This window comes from Dromaius novaehollandiae, chromosome 1 (assembly GCF_036370855.1).
Source record: "Dromaius novaehollandiae isolate bDroNov1 chromosome 1, bDroNov1.hap1, whole genome shotgun sequence".
NCBI lineage: Eukaryota > Metazoa > Chordata > Aves > Casuariiformes > Dromaiidae > Dromaius > Dromaius novaehollandiae.
Window position 1 is genome coordinate 94,697,971 of NC_088098.1, and position 19,373 is coordinate 94,717,343.

Genomic DNA, 19,373 nt, shown 5'->3' on the forward strand with positions numbered 1-19,373 from the left:
ACAAAAGATGCAGCTGCAGTATACACATCCTGTCTGGAACAGAGACAGGAACAGAATCCATTTCCTTAAGGTTTCCTCCAGTCCTCTGCAGTGAATAAAGCAGAGTCCTAGCGCCTTACACTGCAAAAATATGCCACATCCCCAAAGTCCATCCTGCATCCTAAACAAAGGAGAGGCCTTGCAAATAAAGCATGGCCAAAACAAAATAGTACTGGACTACATAATTTAAGACTGTCATGAAACATATGTGCGAGGGGATTGAAGCAAAGTTGCGTAACCAATCTTCTGGTATTTCCAAACTTCTGATTGCTTCATCGTTCAACCTTAATGATTTTTTAAATTGCTTTTGTGCATATCCAGAACAGAGAGGAAGTAACAGGGAAGAGATACAGCAGCATCAAATAAACTAATTTTAGAAGGCAGATATTTTAGCTGTATACTGAGCAGTGGCTTGGCTTTGTGAAGACCAGTGTGCAAAAGGTGAAGACCTGAGGAACCCCTTGGGAAAAGGGAGAATAAGGATCAATGTATTTTCAGCTCACAACAAGACAAATTGCTGAACTTTGGTTCCCAGCCCAGAACACACTGAAAGCCGCCTCAGCTGGCTGCAAAGTGGAATATTCCCTTAAGAACTGACAAAATTTCCCTGCTTTTAATCTGTGATTTTGTTACTGATACATATAGGCCATATAAAACTGCTGCTGCTGCTAAGAACAGATGCTACTTCTGGTCATTCTCTGTACTTTTTGAGGCTGACTACAGCAGTGGCAGTGGTACCATTAAAAAAAACCCTGAGGAGCTGCCTTTCCGATAAAGTACCTTGGGAAAAGACAGGAGAGCATCTTGCTCCAGTATAAGGCTAAAACCGTATTACAAGCTTCCTGAAGCCCTACCTGGAAAAGTTTAGGAGTATAAGTAGTTAGAATCATAGTGCTTGAAACAGGGAAAGTCCTTTAAACGATTAACACCCTCTCTGATTTCTTTTTGCATGATATAGCCCACTGGACAAAACATAACATTGATGCAGCACATGATTTTAGACAAATAGCTTTTTCGCATTATCAGTATGCAGAATTTTTTATTAATTTTCTTTTCAAATGTGAATTCTCCATGCGATGCAGTTAGGTGCTGTAGTGTGAGAGGAGGTTTTCCAGGAACCCCATGACTCTCTAGTGGGTTGTTAGCACAGGGTGCGGCTTCATTTTGCCCCTGGCAGTCACTCTTCAAAGGGGTAATTCCTCACCTGATGGCTGGTCTGCTTTCACTGGGGCTTGCTGGGGGGGGGGAGGAGGGGAAATCACCCTTGGAGGTACTCAGAAAAGGGAGAAACCTGCACCTGAAGTTGCTGCAGCAGCTTTCAGGTGGCTGGGCTTTTCCCCACCTTGCTGATGGCGACAGGTTTTCTTCAATGCCTGATTGCAGGAGTCAGAGGCTGCTGCAGAAGCGGGAGAGAAGCCTCTCTGGGGAGGGGAGGCCCCGAGGAGAAGAGACCCTCCCTGGGTCGCGGGGTGCTCAGCCCCGAGTCCCACTGCTGGCTGTGGCGGCGAGGCCGGTGGTGGGACACGTGGCTGAGCGCCCCGCGACCCAGGGAGGGGAAGGAGGGACGGTCCCTAGGGCTTGGCTGAAGTCAGGGAGAGCTGAGCTGTTCAGCGCCTGTGTGTGGAGAGAGCGAGCAGCATTTTAGCTTTCTTCACTTGCGTGAGAACTAAAAGCTCTCCTCCCCCTGCGAAGGCTTTGATATAAATTAAGGAGGAACTGTGGCAGGCTCAACCAAGATTGCATCTATACTTAAATACACAGTGTGCTTCCTTTTACATTTTCTCTTGCAGATGGGGCACAGCTGGAAGAAGCCCCTCTCCCTCAGCCCTACTGTAAGCAAAACGGTACTGGAATAAGAGGCTTGGACTACCAAGAGCCCAGCCACAGCAGCCTGAACAGCCCTGGTACAAAGTGCTAGGTACTCTTACGCTCTCTTTTTGCCTCCGCGGTTTTGTTTATCTATCCGATTTAAAGCTAAATATCTGTGCTATAGACAACTGGTGAGTGAATGCCTCTGCTGTATAAAGCAAAGCTAGCTCCTGTAAACTGGTGCATGGACTGAGGGGGTCTTAAGGATGGTGCCAGAACCCACAGGGTTGGTACACAGAAAATACTTGTTTCTGAGTTTGCCAGTGTTTCTGCTGTGAGACATTTTCTCACTGCCCTCTTGTGTTATTTCAAGTGCGGGAACTTCCAGCTAATTTCATGTAGGGTCTGTGTGTATTTCCCATTTCAAAACCTACTTCGTGTAAGTGCCGATGGGAGCAGTCGCCAACAGCATTGCTATTCCATGGAAATGACCGCGTATTCAAAGACAGAGCTCGCTATTGCAATACATCCGCATGCTCTTCTCTGGAAGCGTTCAGGGCATTAATTGAACTTCCACAGGGCTGGGACCTGCCTGTACAAGCCTTCTTTAAAACGAATAAAATTATGGTTGGTTTGAGCCGGTGAGATGAGATGGCCCAGGGCTTTCTCAGAGGTCCTTATAAGCTGCCTGGGAAAATTCGCATCGCTGTGCGACGTATATTTGATTACCGCGGGAGATGAGCGGCAGTACTTGGTGCTCTACCCCTTGCAGCTCTGCGCGGCGCTGGGTAGATGCGAGAGCAGTGGAAGCGCTGCTGACTTGTGTGCAGCATTTTAATGCACTTCATAAGCACAGCCAATACTTAGGACTCCCTGTGCTGAAGGAAAGGCGAGATTAGGAGCCTCGCTAGAGACTGCGGCAAGCCATGGCGGGACGGGAGCCTGGGCGCAGACAGGTCTCGGCACGGACCGCAGAGCAGCCTCCCTCTCCCCCCACCCCCCGGCGGCGTTTCCTAGAAGGATGGAAATAGCAGCCTGCAGCGCCTCCGGAGCACGGCCCGCTCGGCGGCGAGCAGCGCAGCGGCCGCGGTGAGGGCGCCCGGGCCGCGCCGCCGGGCACAGCGGCAGCGGGGCGACCCCGCGCCGGGCCGGGGCCGGGGGCCGCGCCAGGCCGGGCCGGTGAGTTACCGCGGGAGGCAGCGCGCCGCGCCGCGCCGGGCTGGGCCGCGCCGCGCCGCGGGGGTCCCGGCGCAGCGCTGCCGCCGAAGGCCGGTGCCGGCGGGGCGGGCGGGTAACGGGCCGGGGCGGGGGGGGACCGGGCGGCCGTCAGCGGAGCCGGCGCGGAGGCAGGGGGCCGCGCGGCCCCGCCGGCGGCTGCCGGGAGCAGCCCGCGAGTGAAATGTGAACGAAGATTTGCTCGTGTGTTTTTTTGGTTTTTTCCTTTTTTTCTTCCCCCCCCCCCGCCGAGCTGCTTCGGCCTGATAATCCCGCAGCGTCACTATGGTTACCGGTTAAGCGGGTTCCGATAAACGACTACTTTTGGTGGGAATACCAAAAGGAAGGTGCTGTCTCTTTGGCATGCCGAAGGCCTAGCGAAGGAAACAACGGCTTCTGGGGCGGGCTGCCTTTGTGCAAATCCGCTCTTTATAGTCGGGGGCAAGACAAACAAGCCCTGGAAGTTTCGTGTTCTCTGCTTTTTAAAGTCTTCGGGTTATTATTTGGCAGTGGAGTTGGTGTTTGTCTTTCTCTTTCAGTTATTCAGATTTGTGAGAGCAATCCTGCCGACCTTTCTCAAGTTAAAATTTCCAGCGAGGTGAACAGGAATTTTTGCTGATCCAGAGCTTGAACTGGAGCTTAGTAAAGCCAAGGGGGGTTGATCTACATTGTTGTGAATGTTACACTGCTGTTACCCCATTGAAACTTTCTCTCTATGTTTCTTCATTTTTGTTTCCGTTTTTTGCCCACTCTGTGTCAAGCTATTTATACATACAATGTGGTTGCAAAGCAAGTTAGGAAGGGTGAACTTTGCAATGGGACAGGATTATTTTCTGTAACATGACAATTCTGTAGTGGCTGAGCTGCATAAAGGTTGCATTACTGTGTTACATTATACATAAAAATATGTGACTTTAAATGTGGAGAATGTCGTTGTGCCAGATTGATCACTTAGAAATTAAAAATAAAAAAACTGTAGGGAGAGGTTACAGGAAATAGGTGTGATGCTTTTTGCCTGCCTGTTTCCTAACAGGAAATATTCCCATCTGATTTGGTCACAGATGTGATATTTTTATAACTAAAGTACTTTTCCTTCCTTATGTAAGATTGCAGCAGCAATATTCATGTTTTTCTTCCCACCTGCGTGAAATAAATCTATGGATCTTTCTTTCTGGCTTGATGCAAGTACCGGCTTCTTCCGGCTTCTTCCGCACGTTTGTCTCTCCTGAGAACCTGAAGCAGAATCTGAGAAGTTAATCCTTAAGCCTAACATGCTCCTTAAAGCTACAATGTTAAAGGCAGAGAAGCCCCCTGGCCTCCCTGCGGTTCAGCTTAGCTGCAGGAGACCTCTTTTGCCTGTGGGATGTAGAAATCGCCCCCTGAGACCTGTGAAAACCCCATGTCCAAATTCCCCCTGCCCTCATCAAAAGCAGAAGAGGAACTTCTCTGTGGAATCGATTGCCTGACGGGGAGCTACCCAGGGGTGCAGCTGCAAAGGGTATAGGCCAGACAGCAAAACCTGAAAGGTGGCTCAAAGACCAGCAGTGCGCGAGCACTGCGCTGTCAATCTGTGGGGAAAGAGGTGAGTTACAGTGTTAGGCTAGACAAGGTGTTTGGCAAGGTGTTACTTTGATGTGTACCATGTCCTCTGCTAGATAATGGCTTTAGAAATTACATGTGGATGCTGCCTCACTGAGGGGGGGAAGGCAGCAACTGAGACGGCGAGTGGTCTCGTTCACAGTGTGGCAAGTGCTTGAGGGCCTTCTTGTTCACCTCCTTCTCAGACTTTGAAAACTTACAAGCAGAGACAGTTTTAGAGGATTTTGGATGGTTGTTGGATTCTTTGGTCATTTTTGGATGGAAGATGGCAGGGAGGGGGAAGATTCTTTCTTATGATAGAAAGAATGATTTTTGTGCCATTAATGCTTTTATCCCGATCTCATTTCTGTTGCTAGTACCTGCGCGCAGTATGGTTAGCGTCCTTCAGTGAAGGTTTGATCCATCCTTCCCAGACAATGGTGAGCATTCTCCTAACCTGCTCTGGTTGATTTTTGGTTTTCTGCTTCTTGTATGGTGCTTTATATGTTGGTGGAGTTTTTGATTTAGGTGTTTCAGCCTGGAAGAGGCCCCAGTCAGATGGGCAATCTAAAGATATAGCTTGAGGATGACCATGAGTCTCCTTGGGGTAATTTGCCCCAAAGAGGCCCTTAAGGAGAAGCTCTGTGTTTTTCACAGTTGTAGACTGAGCGGTAGCACAGGTTCTGTTTGTCTTTGTGCCTTATGAATAACATTATTTTACTTATAAATGTTAAAGGCTGTTTTTACTGCATGTGCGTGTGCAGTAAGATAGTCTGCTGTGGCTTCCTGGTCACGTACATATTCGGAATGTGTTCAAGATCACTTGAAATACCCCTATTTATGGAAATCTGTCCTTACAGGTGCTTGCAGTGTTTTAGCTAAATCAGCTAAAAAGTGCACTGTACATTTAAAAAGAGTTACGTTTATAAAGCTTGTAATCCCTTGCTTGTCATCCGTTCGAATAATTTGTTTATCAATTACAGTAGCTTTATGAAGAAGCTGGTAAAGAACATTGGGAAATTAATTTATGAAGTAACTGACTGTAGAGGGGATTTTTGTCTTTGAGTTTGGTTCCTACTGTCAATTTACTCAGAAAACCAAAAGCTTAGTAACAAAATAAAATACTCCTGAACTTCCCCTTTAATCCAGTTTCTTCCATTTCCATGTTTGCAGTGTTACACGTGGCTAGTTCTGTACCCATTCATAGTCTTCAGGAGTAATTGGAATAGAACTTCTGATTTTACTTATTTTTGTGGATTTCTTTGTATGTTAAGTTTTTCTTTCATCTTCCTGCTACAGAAGAACCTACAAATTCAGCTTCTCTTGATGTGTGTTGAGGTGGGGAGGAAAATGTGATGCGCAAGCCGCTTCCTTTGCAAGTCACCTTTCAGTGCTGTATTGAAACTAATTTGCTTTCACTTTGTGGTTCAGTGTTGTGATCACTGACACCGGGAGCTGGTATTTGTGCAAATAGCTTGAAAAGCTGAAAAGAGATGGGCAGCATTGGCTAGTGTGTGCTGTGCGGTAAAAATAGAGAACAGGTAGCTTGAATGCAGTATCACTACCTTTTGAAAATTACTTTGAATAAATGTGGGCACAGAATATGGTAGAATATTTTTGCAGTAATGCTTCTTACTCTGTTCTGTATCTATCATCTTAAATTATCACATCCTTTTTAAAGTTCGTTTTGCTAGGGTAGCTCTTCAGTGTTTAGAAAATGGTCATTCTTCTGTCCTGAAGGCAAACTGAAGCCCTGGTATCTCAGCTAGAAGACCCTTTACATCATTTTAACGGAGTAAGTGATTTTTTAAGTGTTGCCTTGATAATGCCCTATGTTTGCATGTAACTGTTCCCCATCGTATCTGCTCCCAGGCCCTAGCAGCAGCAGTGAAACTGGAATACATTGTACTGGAGCTATTCTTTGCATTCCAGCATCCACGGGGAGCCAGGAGGAACAAGGCAAGAACTTAAATAGCCCCCACTCGCCCTGGCTGGGGAGAGAAGGCAGGAAAATTTGAAAGGCCACAAAACTGATCCTCCCCTCTGTTACAAATGCAGGAATGGAATAGCCAAGGAACTGGTTTTAAGAACAGACAGGAACGAAATGAGGTTCAGACTTTTAGCAGGTTAAGCTCTTTTGAGAATCCATTGATTTACAATGCAGGTTTCCATTCCCGTACCATGGAAATGGCTTTCTTTTGAGCCGTTAGCCAGTAGAAAACTTTATTTATGAAGTGGGTGGCTAGCAGTCTTAGATTTCCACAGACTCTTCAACTTACTTTTAAAAGAACAGTTTCTAGCCCTTGTGAGTACAAGATGGAAACACTGAAAAGATCAGCTGCTGCGGAGCTCAGAAAAGCTCTTTGTTAGCCCAGATCTGCAGGCTGACGCTTTCCTAATACAGCAAGCAGTAGCTGGGTGCTGCTTGTTTTCACAGCAGCTTTTCAGAGTCCTGTGGCCAGCAGTGAAATTAAGATGGTGTGAGGGGAATGTCATCAGCCTCACTGCTAGCAGAGATGGGCAGTGAACTGTGCATGTGATAATGGGAATACCAATACAAAAAAGCATGTATGTATTGATGTAAAAACAGTGTGTGGGGCAGGGGAGGAGGAATCCCTTTCCCAGGATGAGGAAGGAACTGAGACTGTGCTTCTGTCTGTCTCTTTTTTTTTTTTTTTTTTTTTTTTTTCTTTCTCTCCTCTCCAGTGTAAGTTTTGGCTTATGTAGTACCCTCCTGAGCAGCTAATTATTGCTGCTGGCAGTTTTTGTATCAGGACCTGGCAGCCTGTGGGGGGAACTGATCCATAGAAGGGAAGGAGGAAGGACAGGAGTGTACAAGTCCTCTTCTGACACAACATGAGGGGAGAGGAACTAGTGTGTGTGTGGGGGTCCCCACAGTGAGGAGAGGGGAAGGTGCTTGGCTGCCTCGGAAGTGTTGCTGCTGAATGAAACCACAGCCTTATTCATCTTTTGGTAGTCAAAGTAGGTATTTCCTGCTTCTTTGAAGTTCTCCATCCTGCCTGTCTACGACCTCCACCAGTGTCATGTCTGAGCACCCTGGAAACGCTATCACCCCGATCTTCACAGCACTTCAGATAGCCTGAAGTCAGTGTGCAGGATTGAGACTAGGAGCAGAGTTAGGGATGGAGATGGGAGAGACCCTGTAGGGCCTGTTTGAACAGAAGATTTGCACAAGATTAAATGGAGGCATAATATTAAATCCACTTGATGAAGTGCCAGGGCAAGTTAGGATTTGTCCATGTTGGTGAATGCATCCAAGGCTTGCTAGCATGTGGTAGCTCGTCTTGACTGTGTCCCTTGTGTAGACAAGTTACTGTCTTTTCATTCAGTTAGCTGGGAAAAGACTCTATTTCAAAGAAAACGGTTATGGTGAAGGGAAAACTACAACTAGCTCTGCTTGCCCAAATGTTTTGCAATATTTAATGAAATAGGGTGACAGTTACTTGCATCATTTGAGAACTTGGAACGCCATATGGGCCGATCTCCCCCCCGCCCCATGCTTTTATAACCACCCGTGACAGTTTTAGTTTCTGATTCTCAAAAAGTCAAGGGCCTCAGAGCTGTGTTTGTAGTGGAGCACCTCGTGGTTCACCAACGCTGATAAAACAGTAGCACTGGGGCAATTGAAATGGAATAGCTATTTTCCTTCCTTGGTTCTTCTGTGCTTGTTGCATGCTGTAGTTCGTTTACAACATGGGCCATCAATTCTTAGATGGCTCAGCTGCAAACCTTAGTTTTTGTATTAGTTTGAAGATTTTTTCAAATCTAACTTGAGAATGTCATTTTGAGTTTTTTGGAAAGAATGATGAAGTGAAATAGAGCACGCCTCATTCTTCACATTTCATGGAGAATACTGCCTATAGTAAACACTCCATCAGATGATGTCGGAGTCTGATTTTCAAAGTTGGGCAACTGAAGACAGATAACGTTTTTATCTGTTAAGCGGCTGAAAAGTATATTTAAAATGTTTAACTTCAGGCAATTCTGTTTTGGAAATGTGGAAACATACATTTGTGCCAGGCTCTTCAAAGTTTTGTTCTTATTTTATTTCACTTTTTATGTCTAGAAGTTCTTATATCATCTCTGGAACAGACAATTCTATGACATACAGAAATAATGAAACCCATGAAACCTGGTTTCTGATGTTTTTCCTCCACGTAGATTTTCGGATATTCAATGAAAGATGAGCTTATAGGGCTTCTTTGTTCTACACAGCTGCCTATTTATTTTCACAAAACTTGTGGGGATCTTGGATATATTAAAGCCCTAATCTCCTGTCAAATTTGACTGATATTAGCCAAAAGGGCTATAGGGAAGTCCTATAGGGAGGGAAGGGGCATGCACATACAGAGTATGATTGCATAAATCTCATTCTGTGCTAGGCATATGCAATCTAATAGAACAAGAAGCCTTTTATTTCACTGCATTTCATGCTCTAATGGAGTTCTGTGCTTTCTGCAGAACTAATCACCATCTTGATAGGACATGCTATTTCTGGATTTGGTGTGGTCAGGGTAGCAAGGAAAAGATGTCAGGGTCTTGCTCTAGAGGATTTCCAGTTTTATCCCAAAGCAATATCAAACCTCTCATGATAACCCTGCTGCAATTTTGGTCAGTTTGGTTACAGGCCAGCGGATCTGTGCTACAAAGGAATTCATCATCCTGTCATGACTCGGAGCAAGGTGAGCCCCGTATTGTCCTGGAGCTCACCTACTGCTCTGTTGTGAGTAATCCTCAGTAAGAGGAGCTACACGCACGTACAGCCCTGGGCAGAGGCTGGCTCTTCACAAAGCCTCAGGGGAGGGACAGCTAATCTGTTTAGGAATACTACAGTCCTTCTGCAAAATCAGCACCCCTTATTCGTGTGTTGTGGCATTTAATGACTGTTGAGGCTGAGAATCAAACAGCAGAAACTGACTCTGTTTCAGCCAGAGCAAACCAAGCTTGCCTTAGAAAGTAACAGGTGAAGGTGATACCAGTAACTGATGATTTGCGGCAGAAGTGGCTATATGAAACCGTGACTGCCTGGCTGAGTCCCTCGCCGGGAACACTAACCACTGACCTTGAGCCGCACGCACTCCTCGCTTCCGGCTGGGCCAGTAGGTATTTTAGGCAGTGCAGAACATCAGCGGGACGGCTGTCGAGACTTTAAACTCCAGATTGCGCGGACAGGATAAAATGTGCCTTTGAGTCCCCTCAATCTTAGCAGTGACCGTCCTCTTCAAAAACAACAACAAAACCACGCTGAGGCATTCATTTTCCATTTGAGAGGAACTGGATTGTGTTAACCTTCAGTGAGGGTTCAGGGCTGAAAGTCATGAGGAAAAAAAAAAAAAGGGCATCTCTGTAGAGCACTGCGAAAAGCATTTAAGCTTTCCCAGCGTTCCCTGCTGACTAATTTAGGCAGCTTTCCTCTCAGACAGATGGCAATTGAAGATTACGATCAGAGATAATTAGCTTTCTTCATGTATAGATACAGAAACTGGTGCATAACTCAGGGCTGTGAATTCCTCTGTAGGAGGCATTCATCTAAAAGTTAGCATTCCCATGCAGACTGTTGTACCGTCATTTTATAGTTCTGGATCTTTGCAGTTGTGACACAGAAACATTTAAGTGAACTAGTGCAAACTTTTCCATAGGAAGGAACACAGTTCTGGGTTCCCTTATAACAACTAATACCGTTGCATTGTGAAGACGTCTGGTTTGGTTTTATGTCTTCTAGTCAGCACCTTTGTCCCAGGGTTTTATTGTTTATTTGATTTCAGTTTTTAGTTATGGAAACACAATTAATGTTACTCTTAATGTTCAGATCAGATACATTTGCATCTCTGTTTCTCTGGGGAAGTCCATTGCTTTACAAATCTGTTATTTCTTTGAAAATAGTAATGAATGCGGTAAGATGTGAATGGATTTTATTCTGACAGGTATAAACTGATTGGCAGCCTTTCCTGTTCAGAAAAGAAGGTATCAATTAGGAGGACCTGGCATATTGTATTAAATTAATTACATTTTCAGCTATGCTGTGTATCTAGTAGCTTCTGATATCTTCAGAATAAGTGCTGTTTTGGATATTGTGTGAGAATTTTTCCTATATTCACATGTAAAAAATGAAACAAAGTACTAAAAGCCTTTAGGGGATCAGATACTGCTGCTACCTGTACAACAGTTCTTTGTTAGCTCAGAAACACTTCATGTGCACGGTGCATTCTCAGTTACGAAGCTGCTCATTAGAGTTTTTCTTATGTATTTTTTGCTGTAAATAGTTTGGACTTTTTTGAGCTTTACTGGTAAGATAGTGAAGCTTTAGATAAAGGATTTTTGAAAACATCTTTAATATTTACAATATCTGAGCTTTTTCAATTTGACACTGTCACTTTGAATTTAGCTTCCTACTAGTAGTTAACAGTAAAGTTATATATTCTGGTTAATTTTCAAGATCCAGAAGCAATGTGAATATACTTGTTGCAATGCTGAGTTTCGAGCACTGGAACCTGCAGGCATTAACGTTATCAAAGAAGCTGCTCAAACTTCCGTTCATGTCCTGCAACTTCATCTTGCTTCTGAACTGGCAGGAGCACACTGGCCTGGGAGATTTCCAAGACTTAGTGTAGTAGTGTGGGGTAAGCGTTGCCACTTATCTCAATTTTCTTTCCCTTTTTCTTTCTTTCTTTTTTTTTTTTTTTTTGCCTTTTTCCCTCCCCTCCCTCAATGAATTTAGCTTTACACTTTTCATTGACTTGTTTTGCTACATTCCTGAGAATCTCAGAGCTCTCTATTGGCATGTACACATCACAGCAGACTGACTTGCAGAATCTGCTTTGGGGAGTGAATTTTATCTCAAGCAGCTTGTTTTTCTTTCTTTTTTTTTAATGTCAGCTGTTGAGAAAAGATAGGGAGCAGCAGAGCGAAAATCAGCATTTCACTGTATAGGGAGCATACGCATGCAAAGCATGTCTGTAGTCAAACTGTTCAGTGTTGTGTGCTGGTAGGAGCGTGGTCTCATCTATTTATTGGCCCATTTATTCCATACGAATCTGCACAGCATAACTTGATGGTGAGTTGTTTTCTTCTTTCTTTCTTTCTTTTTAGTCCCCATAGTAAAAATAATAATAATAGCAATAAAAATCAAGAATAGGATCTGTGGCATCAAATGACCACAATCCTTGTGTATTTCGGCCTGATCCTGACTGGAGCTTGCAGATGTTAGTGTGAAAGCTAGTCTTAAAAAAAAAAAAAAAGGAAAAAAACATCTGTGTCTGCCTAGGGCCAAATTCTGAAACCAGTGCACATCTGGATTTGTGCTGTTATGACTGAGCAAGGGATTAGTCTGCCTGATTTTCTTCAGACTTACTGCTGATGTAGATGAGGAGCATTTCACTCTCCAGGTGCTAGTATTGAGGCAGGTAAATTAGTACTCTCAGCTACCTCATAAAAAAAATCAAGCAGGATTTTTGCCCCTCTGAGATCCTTGATTTTGTTCTTCTGCTTCTTCTGCTTCTTCTTTTTTTTAATGTGGTTTATTTTAGCCTTGGACTAAGATTATATATATTTCTTTACTTTCCCCCAAGTTGACTGGCAGATTTAGTTGCATAATTCCCAGTCATTTTTGTGAGATCTGAGGTTAAATCAGCAGCTACAAATCTGCGAGAGCTGGATGTTTTGATATCTTAGGCATTACTAAAAGGCATAAAGTGTGCCCTGTTTTAAGGTGAGCTTGTTAGGGCTGTAGTGAATATTCACATACAATACAGACAAAATTCTGTGGTTGGTCTTTCTTAATTTATTTTGCTTGATCATGGCTTCTGGGGAAAAAAAACAGTGAGCTGATATGATTTATGACTGAATACAGTTGAAACCTGACTAACTTGACTATTTCTAGCTTTTGTTTCCTTCCATCTTTTTCCATCTGTTCCCTTTGGGAGACCTTGGAGGGGTTGTTCGTTTGACCTTGAGCCATGAGCAAAGAAGAATAAATGATCCTGTAGTGGGACACGTATCTTGCTGTTGATGGCTTCTTGTTTTCTCAAGCATGGGGTGGCATGGCTCTTGGAGGGGGGGTGGGACAAATCAACTCAAACCCAGGATGCTCTGTTTCTTCAGGAAGAGCAGCTGCCTTAAGTTCACAGAAACATTTTCAGTTTTGCCAGTGCGTGGAGAGAAAATGACTTGAGCTCTGATTTCCAGAGCATGTTGCGTGGCCTGTTTATATTCTAGTCTTCCTGGAAGAAGAGCTGAAGGGAGAGGGGAAAACATGGGCTGAGAAGGAATACTATTGGCACCACAGTACGTGGGAGGAGATGTAATCCTATGGATTTATCTATTCTGTGTGTATTCTGCCGTGTATTCTACGGGCACCTACAATGTGAAATATATAAATAGCAGTGTAGCTTAGGCTGGTTAAAGCTTTAAAGGTTAAGCTAGGAGACTATAACAGGGCTGGAGGAAATCTTTCTGTTAAGGCTGCGTTACTGGTGGCTATTTTTGTTGTTTTGCAATTTGGCTTTTTTTTTTTTCCCCATGCACATTTGCTTCGACTGAAACTTGGCCAGTTGAGGAAGCAGAACTATATATGCCCAGCTCGTATGTGCTTTGGACTTTGCATGCACAGGTTGGCTTTTGACCAAAGCTGAAGTAGCTGCTTTTGTACCCCAGGGCAGTTCTCTTGCTTCGGCCATGGCAGTAACTGCTGGGCTGTGTTCAAGTGTGGGGCGGAGGGGAAGCGAAGCATGTCTGCGGGAGGGACAGGGCAGGGAAAGCATATAAAACTGCCTGTTCCCAACTTCTGGGCTGCTTTGCAGAAATCGGTTACTTCCTGCTCGTTCTGGTCTCAAAGCGTAAACGCAGCAAGAAGCTGAGACCGTGGACTTGCTCCTATTCTTGTTCCTAATTATAGGCAAGGTTTCTGCAAATCTGTGATACTTAGAAAGTGCTTGTTAGATCAGAGCCCAGTAGTTGTTATTTTTCCTTCTACCTTCCAAGCCGCAAGCTGGATTTGAATCTACTCAGGACTGCCTTTTAAATTCAAGTTAGCAGTGTTTTAACTGTACTACACCAAAAAAAAGAAAAGAGTGTGTCATTTGTTGGAAAGAGCTCCAAGCTATTTTGGAATGCTAGGGAATAGTGTTTTCTTTCTTGGAAGGGAAAAATTAATTAAAAACAACATTCACCAGCTGAAAAAAATCAAGCCAGCTATCTTCTTTACTCTTGTAGTTGTAATTGTATGTCTATACCACGCTACAGAGCGTGCTGTCACCTCGAGCTGGTGCCAAGGATCCATGCTGTACTGCGTTGCGCCGAGCCAAAATATTAGCTCAGATCTCAGCGGTGGCTTAGCAATCCTACTGTAGCCCCACGATGGAGACAATATGTTCTGCCTGTCAGCAGGGCTAATTAACTCGGCATCACACCGCCACACCTAATAGCGTTTCTATTTGAGGGCCATTTCAATGATACGTAAAGCCCAGGCTTCACTATATTTTGCAAATCAGTGCTTTCAGGCAAGATACACTGACTGATGCTTTGCACTGTTGTTTTTCATCCATACAGCAAGTTTTTGGTGTCAGTAAACGTGATGTTGAATTTTGCATTAGTAGACCCGAAAGTGCTAGCTCTGTGAAACGGAGCACATCATTATTTGTGGTACTTCTCAGCACAGGGTAGCAGCGGTTTTTGCAGCCAAAAGGAGGTTCTGTTTTAATAGATATGAAATACAAAAAGCTTGTAGTAGCTGACACAGGCTTGTGTTCCTGTGTCGTCTTGCTATCCAAATAACAGTCTGCAGAATACATGCAAACTTTTTCTTTCTTCTGACCCATTCCTTTTTATTGTTTCTGTTCCTGCCCCCACTACAGGGCACATGTAAAAGCTGCTGGGTGCCCAGGTAGAGGGGAAAGAAGTGAAAAGGTGTTGCATCATTGAACAGGTTGTGTTGGACTAGATAAATTGGAGGAAAGAAAAAGGGAGCCTGAAATGCTGAAGAGCTTGGCCGAGTGAAGATTTGGCTAGAACAAGAAGCTGCTGTGCCTGATTCCTTGTGTTCAGCAGTGCTGATGGAGCGAGGTGGAAGAGCAGGGCTGGAGATTATGGTTTGGAGGGGAGAAGGTGCTGGCGTTGTCTGTTATGCCCAAGACACAGAGATAAACCGTGCTAGTTTCTGGGCCTGGCTGCAGCCTTCTGGAAGCAGGCTGAATTTCTTCTTCCACCAGCCATCCCGTTTAGTTGAATTAAGACTGCAGAGGGTGACATGACAATGTGTTTTTTGACCGGACCGGAATTCTTTATCAGTACATTTTAGGCAAAGGATATGCCTGCCTGGGAAGACTTTCTGGCCTTATAAGTAGGTTTGATTTGGAGAGTCACACAAGAGGAAAAGTGAATTGATGCACAAATCTCCTTGAAGGCTTTGGACAGAAGCAAAGCGAGATGGCAGTTGGCTATGAAAAGACTGCTGAAGTTGTTTTTCCTCCTTGCTTCACCCAGCTGGCAGGCATGTTCCCACAGGGAGCAAAATGTTAGTGTCTATGGTCAAAAGGCAAAAACAGAGTAAAGTAACAATGAATTCGCTACAAAATGATAAATTTACTGCTGTACCTTATATGATACAGAATAGGTTTCACCATTAGCAGGATAATGAGAGAGGGGGAAGCAAGCACCTAGACCCTAAAGGCAATCTATTAACTCTTGCAGTCTATCCTGAATGAACTGTGCAGACATGCAAAAGGTTGGCGGTGGATACACGTCTAGTCCAGCCCTCTTCCCAATAGATTAATGTCATTGGAGATCCCAAATTTCTGTCCATAGTGGCCGATAAGGAGAAGAGGGATTTGGGGGGGAGGAAGGGGAGGCAGAGGGATGACGAGGGTCTACATCTGCTATTGGATCTACAGAACATCATTGCCTGCTGTTGAGTACTTCTAGAAAAGACCATCTTGGTGCTTTCTTTTTTTTAGGTCTTCTATAAATTGTTAAAGGAAGGCGAATGTTGTTGGGGAAACTTTGGAAACCTTCTTTAACAACAGAAGGTTTCTCTGGAGGAAGGCTATCTCTTTTTCAAAGTAACCAGGATGCCAGGGAAGTAAATGGCCAGGTCCATATGTTGTTAGAGGGGAAAGAGATTCCAGCTTTCAGAGTCAACACATTCTTCTCTATGTCCATCTCTCTCCACCTTGTCCCTTCATCATTTACAGATACCAGGGCAGAAAGCCTAAAAATGACTTATCTTTGAATGCAGAAGAAATCTTTAACTGTTGGTAAAGCCATGTTGTGTCTTTGACAGTGCACTGTGGTATCGCATGTTGTGTGATGGCGGAAGACCCTGATGCCATTTTGACAAAGTAAAACCTTAGTTTTATGATGCCGTTGTTCGTGCAGAACTTCAAGAACAGGAATAACTACTTCATTATGTGTGTGTGGCATGAGGGCAGCTTGTAAAGAAATCTTTTCTAGTTAAGAAGCTGTTAAATTACCACTTCCCAAGCAAATCACTTGCCAGAGTCTTAGAGACATAGTTTTAATTCAGGGCCACTAGGATAATTCAATACATCTACCTTCCCCATTTAATTTTAATATTTCTGAGGACTTCTGTTTCTTAGTAAACTAATGTTGAAAGCAGCATTGAAAATGATGAAAAACTTCATTAAAAAGTGTATGAGGAGAAGGCTTGATCACTTAAATATAGTTAAGACTCTACTGCGGTGCCATTGTATTGTCTGATACAGCATTTCCTTCCTGAAAAAAAGAGAGAATGAAATGCACGGCACATACTTAGGATAGTTAGCAAGAGCTGGGAAAGTTGATGACACGTCGTGTATAGATTTAGCAGAAGAAATATGTGTACGTGTGTCACGATGTGCCCACATTTTGGCAGCTTAACTTGAGAAAAATCATGACAGTGAAACTCACTTCTGCTCATCATCCTGCTGCATAGTTGTTCCAGAAGATACGTACTACATCCTGGTCAAAAGCAAGCAATGCTGCAGGATTGGCAATCGCAAATCCAGTCCCACAAAATAGTAAATATGTCTTAAAAATCACATGATTTTTAAAAAACTTTTTAGAAGGTTTTTGTGTTGTTTTTTTCCTCCTGGCCCTTTAAATTTCAAGGTCCACTCAAAGCACATTTTCAGGCTCACTTCCCCTGCATCCCCCCAACTATAAGGGCTAGGAGCTTGAGGTCTGAATGAGATGAAATTTTCGTGCTGTCAGTTAGTTGGCAGCAGCAAAAGGTTAAAGAAAAACTGTCACAAGACTAGGTGTGGAGCTGAAATTGTTTTAAGATGAGTAGTATTTAATTTGGTAATAACCCCTTTTTAGTTAAATATTTACTTTAACAATAGTCAAAGGTGCTTTACAAAGTGAATAGGACACATGGCAAAACCTCCTACATTGTATTATTAACAATCAAATTTTAAGCATGAGAAGAAAAGGAAGGCTAGCAAGCGTTAAGAGAAGAAAAAAGGTGATTATAGTGCGGTCAGGTGATTGCCCAATCCATCAGCTGGAGCTTCCAGCAGGGCTGTTTTATTCCGTAACAAGCCTACCTCAGCCCTATGTGCGAGTCGAAAGATAAACAGGGGCTGTGAGGTATTTGTTCTCATCAGATACAGCACTTTCCCAAGTGGAAGAATAAAGACTAATTGTAAGTGAAGATGCAACTCCGGCAAGGGCGTTTGTTCCCCACCTCTGCTGTGGGGAGCGGAGGGGGGCCTGTGTGTGTCCTCTGCCCAGGGAATCTGCGCAGCGGGCTGGTGCGAGAGGGGAGACCCTGCTGCCTGGAGGAGATGCCGGCTGCTCTCAGAGATTGCCTAATACCGTCACAGAGTCTGGCTTGCCTAATTCTAGATCTGCCTGGGCTGGGGTGGGAAGCTGAACAGCAGAAGTTAGTTTAAATTCATATTAAAGAACAACAGTGATTCTGTGCACGACACTTAGACATCCAGCTGCTTGCTTACTTCCAGAAAATTAACCTGTATATGCAAAGAATGCCAGATGTTGGCACGTTTGATTTCTTTTTGGTTTCTCTCCTGTGTGTCACTGTAGGCTTTTTGGAAAGAGGAGGGAATTCAGTAGTTGAGTTCCAGCTTTGTACTTCTTGTTTTACTTAAACCCCATTGACCTTGGCCTAAAAGCACCATGACCTCTGTCAGACAGGTTGATGAGGTTCAATCAAGATGTTGGGGTTTGTGTTATGATAAATAAACTGGAGTGTGACTGTCACTTTACATCTGAACCCTGTCTTCTCAATTGCTTATTTTCTTGCATCTCTAAGTATGGGAATTTTCCAGTGCAATAGTTGCATCGTAGGAGTTTTTATTTTCATTTAATTAGCTTTCTATGCCTTTCAGCTATTTTAGAGAGAGGAAGGGAGAACTGGAAAATGCTGCTGCTGGTAAAAATAGGCCCATAATTTCTTCAGTAAACAAGAAATAGATTAGTTTATTAAACAGATTTTTTTTAAAAAAAGCCTTTACTAAAAAGAACATCTTCAATGACTGCAAAGTTCACTCTTCAAAGCACTAAATGTAGTCAGACAGTGGGGTTAGATAGTGAGAAGACACTCATATCATTAGAGACCATTTTGTGTACAACACAGTCAAGTTAGGTCCACCATTCATGACATTATCATGTGTGCGCCAAATTGGATGTCCTGCATAAGGTATTGACAGTCATTAAAGACTATCATTGCTTTTGCAGGTGCAATGAATAGTTTTATAAATACCTTACAACAGCAGAAATTAGGAAAATGGTTTTTTTTCTTTTTTCTTTCTTTTCTTTTTTCTTTTGAAAAGAAAGTTCTTGGGGTCTTCCCCCCCCCCCCCCCCCAAAACTTTTATGGGCTGCTTTGCCTTCTCTTTGCTCTGTGGATTTGTTGATATTTTTTGTTGTTTTCTTTTTACTTGGTCTGACTCTTCAGCAGGATTCTCTTAGTGGAGTTTTTGGTAACTGATTGAATTACTGACTTTTTTTCTGACTAATGTAAAATGGTAGTTTGACAAATTTATCTGAAGAGCCGATTCATTGTCTTCTGTTGATTTAACTGAAATTTACATTGAATTAGAGAGTAAAATGTAGACTGTCTCCATTCTACGCTTTATTCTCTAATTCAATCAGTGTAAATTTTACACTTCTACATTTTCACTTTAGGGTAGTATTTTAGCAGTCTTTTGTGAAGTAGAGGTTAGAAACACTGACAATGAAATGAAAAACATAAGGAAAACAGTGTATTTCTCAAGTGAATCAGCTAATTGCAGACACTTGACTAGACCTTATAGGTGGGTTATTTGTAATGTTCCTGAGGTTTTAGGGAAAGACGGTGTCATTTCCCAATGAGAGATGAAAGGTTGAAGCTGGAATAGTTGCCTCCTATGGGTATTTCACCCAAACAGAGCAGGACAGTCTGGATTGGTATGCTTAAAATCGACAGATTATAGCTTGTTCATTGCGTGGCTTCGTTACTGGTAGAGGATGTTATAAAACCCCAGCTCTGATCCTACAGTTAAATTTTTGTGAAGGATATTGAAATAAAAAACTATGGAAGTGGTTGGCTTGTTGCACACAACTCATTGTAACAAATGGATATTGGTAGATACGCTGTTAGATATTTCTTCAGGGTGGAAGCATGTGTGAGCTGTAATAGTTTGCTTCATAACTTTTAATAACAAAATGCAGCTCTCCATGGTTGTTTCTTGGCCTTTAATACAAGGTATGGTGTT

At 43.5% G+C, this 19,373-nt stretch overlaps 1 protein-coding gene across 6 annotated transcripts in view; it reads left to right on the forward strand.

Annotated features, from left to right (window-relative positions):
• Positions 1 to 1,610: 1,610 nt before the first annotated feature.
• Positions 1,611 to 19,373, forward strand: part of ST3GAL6 (ST3 beta-galactoside alpha-2,3-sialyltransferase 6) — a 44,146-nt gene continuing 26,383 nt past the window's right edge. The window contains exons 1-2 of one of the 6 annotated variants that reach the window (XM_026112315.2): positions 1,619 to 1,957; positions 5,019 to 5,081. The gene's annotated coding sequence lies outside the window, so the exon portion shown is untranslated. Of the gene's footprint in view, positions 1,958 to 2,565; positions 3,028 to 5,018; positions 5,082 to 11,579; positions 11,717 to 19,373 lie in introns of those variants that run through there. The other 5 variants (XR_003261094.2, XM_026112317.2, XM_026112313.2 and 2 more) reach the window with 5 other exon arrangements.